The sequence below is a fragment of the Arachis hypogaea genome, chromosome 16 (assembly GCF_003086295.3).
Source record: "Arachis hypogaea cultivar Tifrunner chromosome 16, arahy.Tifrunner.gnm2.J5K5, whole genome shotgun sequence".
Taxonomy (NCBI): Eukaryota; Viridiplantae; Streptophyta; class Magnoliopsida; order Fabales; family Fabaceae; genus Arachis; species Arachis hypogaea.
The window spans coordinates 100,407,860-100,418,274 of record NC_092051.1 but is presented as its reverse complement, the minus strand read 5'-3'; the positions used below and the strand labels follow the sequence as shown (position 1 = coordinate 100,418,274).

Sequence of the window (10,415 nt, the reverse complement as noted above, 5' to 3'; positions counted from 1 at the left end):
ACCAAACTTAGTGTTTGGCTATATGGTTCAAAGGATTACTTCCTCCAAGTAATGTCATTGAGATCTCAATGGGATTATTGTCACCCTTGGTTAAACCATCATGAGAAACACTTTATTTTTCTATTTTTAAACACAAACTAAAAATTACAAACATGGTTGCACCTTCATGAACTTAAAGACTCAAAAGAAATTTGACTCTCATGACTTGTTCTTACAATATATAGAACACCAAACTTAATGTTTGGCTATATACTCCAAGAAAGCTCTTAGACATATGTCAAAATGGCAATATGATAATCATTTTTGAAAAGCATCTTAGTGTGCCTGTAGGCACACCAAACTTAGAATTGGATCACATGCTTCAGAATGTCAGGGATAGTTGTCAAATTTGTCTTTGAGAGCTTGAATTTATGTTAGAGCAACAATTATTATTCACACTGAAACTTTAAAAGCAAGGAAACTAAATCATGGGCTGCCTCCCATGGAGCGCTTCTTTAGCGTCATTAGCTTGACGGTTAGTTTACTGTTAGACGGATTGTAATGCCTCAAATCTTCTCCCCTCACTGTGAATCTGTTACCATTTGATTCTTTAAGAATTTCAACATGCTCCAATGAGAGGATCCGGTTGATTGTATAGACTTGAGGCATTTGAGATGGTATCACAGGAAGATGAAGGGGTATGAGTGGATGGTGGGCTGATATCACCTTGTCACCTAGTGAGAAATCCTCAGTGGGAATTTTCTTATTCCTCCATTTCCTTGGTACTTTCTTCCCCACTTTTTTCTCTTCTTTAAGTAGTGCTTCAGAAGTTCTTGTGTTGGAGTGATCTTTGTTGATTGATTCCCTTAGTTCCTGTTGTTTCAGCTCCTCCTCTAGTATCCTTAGTTGCTTCATCTCTTGAGCTTCTTGTTTATCCACCAAGGAAAGCTCCAGAGGCTTGGCTAGTAGTTCATTGCTGTTCTCCTTCAAAGAGCTCTCACTGTACTCTTCCTTTAATTCCTTGCTCTCTTGCTCAGACTCATACGTGGGCTTGAGGACATGGAAAGTGAGCTGCTCATCATGTATTTTTAGTATCAACTCTCCTTGTTCTACATCAATGAGTGCTCTACCAATAGCCAAGAATGGTCTTCCTAAGATGATTGGGTGAAGATGGCTCTCTTCCATTTCAAGAACGACAAAGTCAGTGGGGAGAAAGTAATTTTTCACTTTGACCAGTACATTCTCGACTAATCCTTCAACTTGCTTCTGAGTCTTGTCAGTCAATTGGATGATTACATGTGTGGACTGACGAATAGATTTTTGCTAGTAAAGAATTTCACAAAAGTAATCACGTTGCAAGTATAGTTTCTAAACCAACAAAGAATCCTTTCATACAAAAATTTGGTTGTCACTAAAGCAAACCCAATAGAAATAATAACCGAAGTATTTAAACCTCGGGTCGTCTCTCAAGGAATTGCAGGGAAGTGTTCTTGTTATTTGGTTATGAGTTTTCTGAGAAATTCTAAGAGTTGGAGAACAGAAAAATAAATGATTGTAAATTAAAGCAATGAAAATTAACAAGAGAATTTATATAATTAAAATAAAAAGCCTTGGCTAGGAAAATATTAGTCAGAAGTTCTATCCTTGTTGGATTTCCTAATATTAATAGTAATAGGTTGTTGTTTCTACTTAGTTAACCCTTACCGAGTAAAGGAAAGTCAAGTAGGGAGCCAACTTCTATTCACAAGTCCTAATCCTTTCCCTTGGAAAGGATTAGCGTTAGTGACTAGAGAGCCAGCCAACAATTCCCAATTACAAATTAACTCTTGAGTCTTCCAACTCAAGGGTCTCCAAATATTAATCAATTCCAAAGCCAAGTTGGAAGTCTACTCCATTGACATGGATGCCAATTTCACATACATGTAAAGGGAGTAGAAAGAAGACATGATAATTGGACTCAATTGAAAATAATCAAGAAATAATGAAATTAAATAGAAAAGTATCTTTGCATTAATTAATTTCAAAATTGAAGGTATCCATATAACTCTAAACAAAGTAAATAGGGAATAAAAAGAGTAAAGGAATAGGAAACAAACTAGAATGATAAAGATTTCAACGGAGGTAGTAACTCTTTTCAATATCCAACTCAAAAGCATAAAACTAGGAATCCTAAAATCTAGAGAGAGGAGAGAGGCTCTCTCTCTTAAAAACTACATCTAAAACCTAAATTGTGAATAATGAGAAGTGTCCTCTCATTCTTCCACTCTGCAGCCTCTAATCTGTGTTTTCTGGGCCGAGAACTGGGTCAAAAACAGCCCAGAAATCGTTGGGGGCGAATTTTGATACGTTGAATTTTTGCAGATGCATGTGTGCACGTGATGCACGCATGCACGTCCCTAAATGCCAGGGAAACTATGACAAATTATATATCATTTCGAAGCCCCGGATGTTAGCTTTCCAACGCAACTAGAACCGCCTCATTTGAACCTCTATAGCTCAAGTTATGGTCAGTTAAGTATGAAGAGGTCAGGCTGGACAACTTAGCATTTTCTTCAATTTCTTGTATTCCTTCCACTTTTGCATGCTTTCTTTCCATCCTCTAAGCCATTCCTGTCCTATAAACCCTGAAAATACTTAACACACATATCACGGCATCGAATAGTAATAAGAGAGGATTAATAATTAGCAATTTTAAGGCCAAAGAAGCATGTTTTCAATCAAAGTACAGAATTAGGAAGGAAAATGTAAAACATGCAAATTATATGAATAAGTGTGAGTTTAGTGGATAAAAATCCACTCAATCAAGTATAAAATGTACCACGAAATAGTGGTGCATCATGGATTTAAGCTCATTAATTTTCAATATCTTCATGAAAGACAGAGGCATCACATTTATGCTGGCTCCCAAATCACAGAATCCTTTATCAATCATGGTGTCCCCTATAGCACAGGGGATGTGAAAGCTCCCAGATCCCCTTTCTTTATGGGTAATGCCTTCTGAATGAGAGCACTGCATTCCTTGTTCATCACCACTATTTGGCCACCCTTCAGGTTGCTCTTACTAGCTAGTAACTCCTTCATCCACTTGATACAAGTAGGCATCTGTTTCAGGGTTTCGAGGAAAGGAATGTTGACATGAAGAGTCTTAAATACATCCAGAAATCTGGTGTATGTTCTCCCTTTCTCACTGCCCCTGAGTCTCTGTGGGAATGGTGCTTATGGCACATATGGTTGCAGGGTTTTTTTCTCTTTTGATTCTCTCCCTTGGGCAGGATCAGTCCTTTGTTCAATATCTTCTTTCTTCTCCTCTGAAACTTTTTGATTATGTTCTGTAGGATTGCTAATTTCTTCCTTCCAAACCTCCTCACTTGCAAGGTTTATTGCTTTACATTCTTCCCATCTCACATTTTGTGTTCCTCCTCTTGGATTCTTCTCAATGTCACTTGGGAAGCTATCAGTGGACTTGGAAATTTGTTGAGATAGGTATCCCACTTGTGACTCAAGCTGCTTAATAAGTTCTCCTCGACTTTTCATACTTGTCCTCACTTCCTCCTTGAATGTTTTGTTATCTTCAGACTCCCTGCAAAAGTTTTCAATTATAGCTTCGATCTTGGAGAATCTGTCATTAGATGGTGGGTTGGAAGTGGGGTGTTGAGGCTGATTGTTTTGGCTTTGATAGGGTGGTTGTGAATAAGTATTTTGTGTGGTCTGATATGGTCTTTGATTGGTGTCTTGGTGAGTGGAGTTGTTATAATAGTTTGGATTGTGAGGTCTGTGGTTTTGGTTTTGGTTTTTTTGGTTTTTCCACCCAAACTTTGGGTGGTTCTTCCAACCAGGGTTGTAAGTCTTGGAGTAAGGGTCATGCTCTTGTCTTGCAGAATTTCCAATGTAGTTGACTTCTTCTTCCTCTGTGTTTGACTCCTTTGTTATTGATGGTTGGGTGTAGATTGCTGCTACTTGGCTTGCCTCCATCTTCTTTGTGAGATCTACCAATTGCTTGGAAATCATCTTGTTCTGAGTCAAAATTGTATCCATGTTGTTCAGCTCCATGACTCCTCTGTTGTTGCTTCTTTCAGAGGCATAAAAATACTCATTGTCAGCCACTGTTTCAATGACATCAATGGCTTCCTCAATCGTCTTCTTCTTGTTGAGAGAACCTCCAGAAGAGTGGTCTACAGCCTTCTTCGATTCATAGGAAAGTCCTTCATAAAAGATATGCAACTGTACCCATTCATTGAACATATTAGGAGGGCACTTCCTTATCAAATCCTTGAATCTCTCCCATGCCTCATAAAGTGATTCTCCATCCTGCTGTCTGAATGTTTGAACCTCTGCTCTTAACCTATTGACTCTTTGTTGAGGATAGAACCTTGCCAAGAATTTGTTAACTACATCTTCCCAAGATGTGAGGCTCTCCTTTGGAAATGATTCTAGCCACTTGGATGCTTTATCCCTTAGAGAGAAGGGGAATAAAAGCAGTCTCTAAGCATCAGGATGAACTCCATTGGATTTCACTGTGTCACAGATCCTTAGGAATGTAGTGAGATGCTGATTAGGGTCTTCTTGGGCACTTCCTCTAAAAGAACAATTGTTTTGAACCAGTGTGATGAGCTGTGGCTTCAATTCGAAATTATTGGCATGGATGGTTGGCTTTTGAATGCTGCTACCACAATTTCCTAGGTTTGGATTAATGTAGGAAAGAACTCTTCTCTCTTGTCCAGCAGGGTTGGCTGCACCTCCTCTGGCATGATTGTTCACCTTTCCTTCATGATTGTTTTCCATATCATCTTCCATGTTTATATCTGAGTCTTCCTCCTCTTCCTCTGCACCAATAGCCTTTTTTTCTCTTGCTTCCCTCCTTAATCTCAGAAAGGTTCTTTCCGGTTCACCGTCAAAAGAGGTTGAGGTTTCCTTCTTCTACCTGTCATTCAATGAACAAGTACCAGAAACAGCAAGTGCAGAGTCCACTAAAACAGAGTATAGTTAGCTTAGTTAGAGCAGTTTATCAAATGGTTAGTGGGTTAGCTTGTTGGAAAGTAAGATAATAAAGAAAAATAAAGAGAAACAACTAAAATTGTAGCAAGCAAAAATGAACAGCTGAAATTAAAATTCAATTAATCAAAAGAAAAGAAAGGTGCTTAATCTAGTTATCCTCCAATTTAGTAATTGTCAATACAAAACCAATCCCCGGCAACATCGCCATAAACTTAATTCACCGGAAAACTGTCTCTCAACAATTTCCTACCGGCAAGTGCACTGGATTGTCGTCAAGTAAAAACTCACTGTAGAGTGAGGTCGAATCCCATAGGGATTGGTTGGTTGAGCAACGTTAATTGGAGAATTATTCTAGTTGAGCTAAATCGAAATTGAAATTGGGATTGCGGAAAGTAAAATTGGCGGGAAACTTAAACTGCAAGAGATTAAATGAACAGAAATTAAATTGCAGGAATGTAGGTACAGAAACTTAAATTGCAAGAAATTAAATTGGAATGGGGACTAAGCATGAAATTTAAGAGCAGTATGTAATGAGAATGGGTAAGATCAGAGTGAGGGATTCATTGGGGTCAAGAGATGTGATAATTCTCCAGATCAAGTTCATTTTCATCTCTTCCTTAATCAATGCATTCATTGATCTCCTTAGCAATCTTAGGTGATTAGATCCCAATTCCTTGGTAATCTAATCTCTCTAAGCATGAACAATTGCCCAATTCCTTGATTTAAGTGCCATGGGAAGAGATGAAGATCGGTCACTGATTCTACCACACAAATTCATAGATCAAAGTATTGGTAGGATTACATGTCACTATATCCATCCAAACCCCAATTTAATCTAATGTGAGAAAGAAATTCTAGCATGATCTCCTCATTCCTCTTCCAAGGTTCAAAGGAGATCCAATTATGGATAGTTTCTTTTCCAAGATAACTATCCAATTGGATGAAGAACGAAAGCTTTCTAGCAAAATCAAGAGAAAGAAAGAAGAAGAAAAATGAAAACTAATATTGATCCATTGAATTACACAGAGCTCCCTAACCCAAGGAAAGGGGTTTAGTTGTTCATAGCTCTCAGAATGTAAAATGGAATTGAAAGATACATTGCAGAATTGAAAGAATTGCAGAAAATTAAAACTAACAGAGTGTCCGTATCTCTCTCCGCCAGCTAAATTTTTTTTTACTTGAATTCTAAGCCATTTATACACTTTCTTTCATTGATCTTCAATCTCTGAATTGGGCTTTTGGCCTTGATTGAATTGGGTTGAAGTTGCTCCAATTGGTTTCTCTTGATGTTGAGAAGAGATCTGCTTGAATTGTAAAGTTCTAATGCTCACATTGGAGTCCACGTTTGAGGACCAACGTTGAATCAAACGCCTCTTTGAAAATTCAGTTCTGCTTGCTGTCGTTGGCGTTTAACTCAACGTTGGAGTGCCAACATTCTTCTACCCACGCGTACGCGTGCCTTGCGCGTTTGCGCCCTTGGGGTCAGAATACGCATCCACGCGTGCGCGTACGCTACGCGTGCGCGTCGATGCAAAACTCCCGATTTCCAGTTTTGAAAGCTTTTAGACGAACGTTGGCCTCAGCGTTAGACTAGCAACGTTCTCTCCAATGTTGGCCTATCCACGCGTGCGCGTGGATTCTCAAAAGTTAAGCTCGCATGTACGCGCTATAGACGCGTGCGCGTCGTTGTGCTTTTTTCAAATTCAGGATTTTGAAATCAAGATCGCGCACATTGGCCACCAACGTTTGAGGTAGCGTTGTTGGTCCAACGTTACCCATCCACGCGTACCCGTCAGCTACGTGTGCGTGTGGATTGTCAGAATTTCCAATCCACGCGTGCGCGTATAGCACGCGTGCGCGTCGCTACAAATTTTCCAAATCTCCAGAAAGCACATTTTAGCACAACGTTGGGGCTAACGTTGGCTTGTCAACGTTCCCTCCAACGTGGGCATCAGCTAATTATGCAGAGAATTGCTCTGCCTCCCTCTCAACGTTTGAGGTAACATTGGTGGTCCAACTTGGCCACCAACGTTGCTTCTTCTTCATCCTTTCCATGCTCATTCTTCAACTTCCTTCCATGCTTTCCTTCATCTGTCATCAACCAATACATGCATCAAAGTCTTGCTAAATTCATGGGAATTATCATCATTCTTAGCACCTAAGTAATTATAGCATAATTCTCATGAAATTGCATCAAATTAACCATGGTTGGATGAATCTAAGCATACATGAATTTCTAACCCAATTGCTTACTTATAGCTCAAGAAAGTGCATAAAACCTTCTAAAAACAAAGAAAAACGCTAGTGAAACTAGCCTAAGATGCCCTGGCATCACATCTCCACTGCCATCTTTGCCACCGTCACCTCCTCCTCCGCCATTGCTATTGTCGTCACTACTAAAGTTCATCTCGTTTATGCTGTTGCGAGAAAGCTACTGAGATCGAGCCAAGATGCCTCCTTTATCAATGCATTTCTAGATCTTGTCACAATGCCCAAGCCTCTGAGACCAAGAGAAAGCACCTCTTCTGTCAACTCTCCTCGGCCAATGACTCTCGTGTTCTACATCGGCATTCTCTCGCTTCTGCATTCTCTTCTTCGTTCCACTCATTCTCAACTTTTGGTTCCCTTCTCTTTTTCCTTTTTATTCATTTTCTTTGTTTTTCATTCTCAGATTCTGAATGCTTTGCTATATGATATAACATTCAATGAGTTTTATCATCTCTTAATTGATGGACATTGTTTCAAATTCGCAAGCACTCTAAGTGTTTGATGAATTGTTTATTCTCTTAATCGATGTGTTAATTCTTGTTCGGTGAAATGATACTGTCACTACAAGAAAAATTATTTTTAGCGGCCATTTATTTTGTATTTAGTGGTAATAAAAATAGCCGCTAATACATTTACCGGCAATTAGACATTAGTTGTCTTATGCTTTGTCGCTAAAAGGTTTTAGAGGCAATTATAACATTTGCCAGTAAAGACTTTTTTAATGGCTGCAAAAAGTATGTAATTTTTAGCAGCCATTTTCTTGGCAATTTATATGGCCACCAAAAATAATTCTAAAATTGTAATATTATTCATTTTTAGCGGCCATTACTATTGCCGCCAAAACTCATCATACCGGCAATTTATATAGCCACTAAAAATAATTCTAAAATTGTAATATTATTCACTTTTACCGGCCATTACTATTGCCGCTAAAATCTTAAGACTTTTTTTAGTTATATTATATTCATTTTCTTAGAAGTAACGAAATACCTTTTTTCTTTAGAATCTCAATTATTTTTGCTAACAATGATTATTGTTATGTATAATATAAATATATTGAAATTAATTACTACAAAATGAGATATTTCATTAAACTCAAAATATTGATACACAAATTTCTCTTGAAAAGTAATAAATCATGTTACAAATCTAAACAACAAAAAATACTACAAGACTATAAACTCAAAATGAGCTTCCTGCAGAGTTGCTATGTCCCCTTCTATCTCAACAGTAAGATCCATCATCCTTTTCTAACGCTCATATTTTTCTCCACATTTCATGCATTTTATCTGCATAGTATGAGGTGCATGTTTACTCTCCATATTATTTGAATTAATAGATCTTAAAATAACAGAAATTTATCTTTTGCAAAAGCATGACAACACTATAGTACAACATTGGCATAATGATGAGCAGATAATTTATACGCTTTTTGGCATTGTTTTTAGTATGTTTTTAGTAGGATCTAGTTACTTTTAGGGATGTTTTCATTAGTTTTTATGTTAAATTCATATTTCTGGACTTTACTATGAGTTTGTGTGTTTTTCTGTGATTTCAGGTATTTTCTGGCTGAAAGTGAGGGACTTGAGCAAAAATCAGATTCAGAGGTTGAAGAAGGACTGCTGATGCTGTTGGATTCTGACCTCCCTGCACTCAAAATGGATTTATGGAGCTACAGAACTCAAAATGGCACGCTTCCAATTGCGTTGGAAAGTAGACATCCAGGGCTTTCCAGCAATATATAATAGTCCATACTTTGCCCAAGTTTAGACGACGCAAATTGGCGTTCAACGCCAACTCTCTGCCCAATTCTGGCGTCCAGCGCCAGAAACAAGTTGCCAAGTGGAGTTCAACGCCCAAAATGGCACAAAAGCTGGCGTGCAACTCCAAGAATGACCTCTCCACGTGTAGACTTCAAGCTCAGCCCAAGCACATACTAAAAGTAAAAGTTATGAATGTCCTATGAATCCATCACCTCTCTTAAATGAAAAATGTTTTAATTCAAAAGAACAAGAAGTACATGAGTTTCGAATTTATCCTTGAACTTAGTTTAATTATATTGATGTGGTGACAATGCTTCTTGTTTTCTGAATGAATGCTTGAACAGTGCATATGTCTTTTGAAGTTGTTGTTCTAGAATGTTAAATATGTTGGCTCTTGAAAGAATGATGACAAGGAGACATGTTATTTGATAATCTGAAAAATCATAAAAATGATTCTTGAAGCAAGAAAAAGCAGCAAAGAGCAAAGCTTGCAGAAAAAAAAATATAGGCGAAAAAAAAATAGCGAAAAAAAAAATAGAAAGAAAAAGAAAAAGCAAGCAGAAAAAGCCAAAGCTCTTAAAACCAAGAGGCAAGAGCAAAAAGCCAATAACCCTTAAAATCAAAAGGCAAGGGTAAATAAAAAGGATCCCAAGGCTTTGAGCATCAGTGGATAGGAGGGCCTAAAGGAATAAAATCCTGGCCTAAGCGGCTAAACCAAGCTGTCCCTAACCATGTGCTTGTGGCGTGAAGGTGTCAAGTGAAAACTTGAGACTGAGCGGTTAAAGTCAAGGTCCAAAGCAAAAAAAGAGTGTGCTTAAGAACCCTGGACACCTCTGATTGGGAACTTTAGCAAAGCTAAGTCACAATCTGAAAAGGTTCACCCAATTATGTGTCTGTGGCATTTATGTATCCGGTGGTAATACTGGAAAACAAAGTACTTAGGGACACGGCCAAGACTCATAAAGAAGCTGTGTTCAAGAATCATCATACTAAACTAGGAGAATCAATAACACTATCTGAACTCTGAGTTCCTATAGATGCCAATCATTCTGAACCTCAATGGATAAAATGAGATGCCAAAACTATTCAAGAGGCAAAAAGCTACAAGTCCCGCTCATCTAATTGGAGCTATGTTTCATTGATAGTTTGGAATTTATAGTATATTCTCTTCTTTTTATCCTATTTGATTTTCAGTTGCTTGGGGACAAGCAACAATTTAAGTTTGGTGTTGTGATGAGCGGATAATTTATACGCTTTTTGGCATTATTTTTAGTATGTTTTTAGTAGGATCTAGTTACTTTTAGGGATGTTTTCATTAGTTTTTATGTTAAATTCACATTTCTGGACTTTACTATGAGTTTGTGTATTTTTCTGTAATTTCAGGTATTTTCTGGCTGAAATTGAGGGACT

The 10,415-nt window shown here is 37.9% G+C and overlaps 1 non-coding gene across 1 annotated transcript; it reads left to right on the top strand.

Moving 5' to 3' along the window:
* The first annotated feature begins 4,216 nt into the window (after positions 1–4,216).
* On the top strand, positions 4,217–4,323 carry LOC112760167 (small nucleolar RNA R71). Its single transcript, XR_003180619.1, has one exon. It is a non-coding gene; the product is annotated as a small nucleolar RNA R71 (small nucleolar RNA).
* The last annotated feature ends 6,092 nt before the right edge of the window (positions 4,324–10,415 follow it).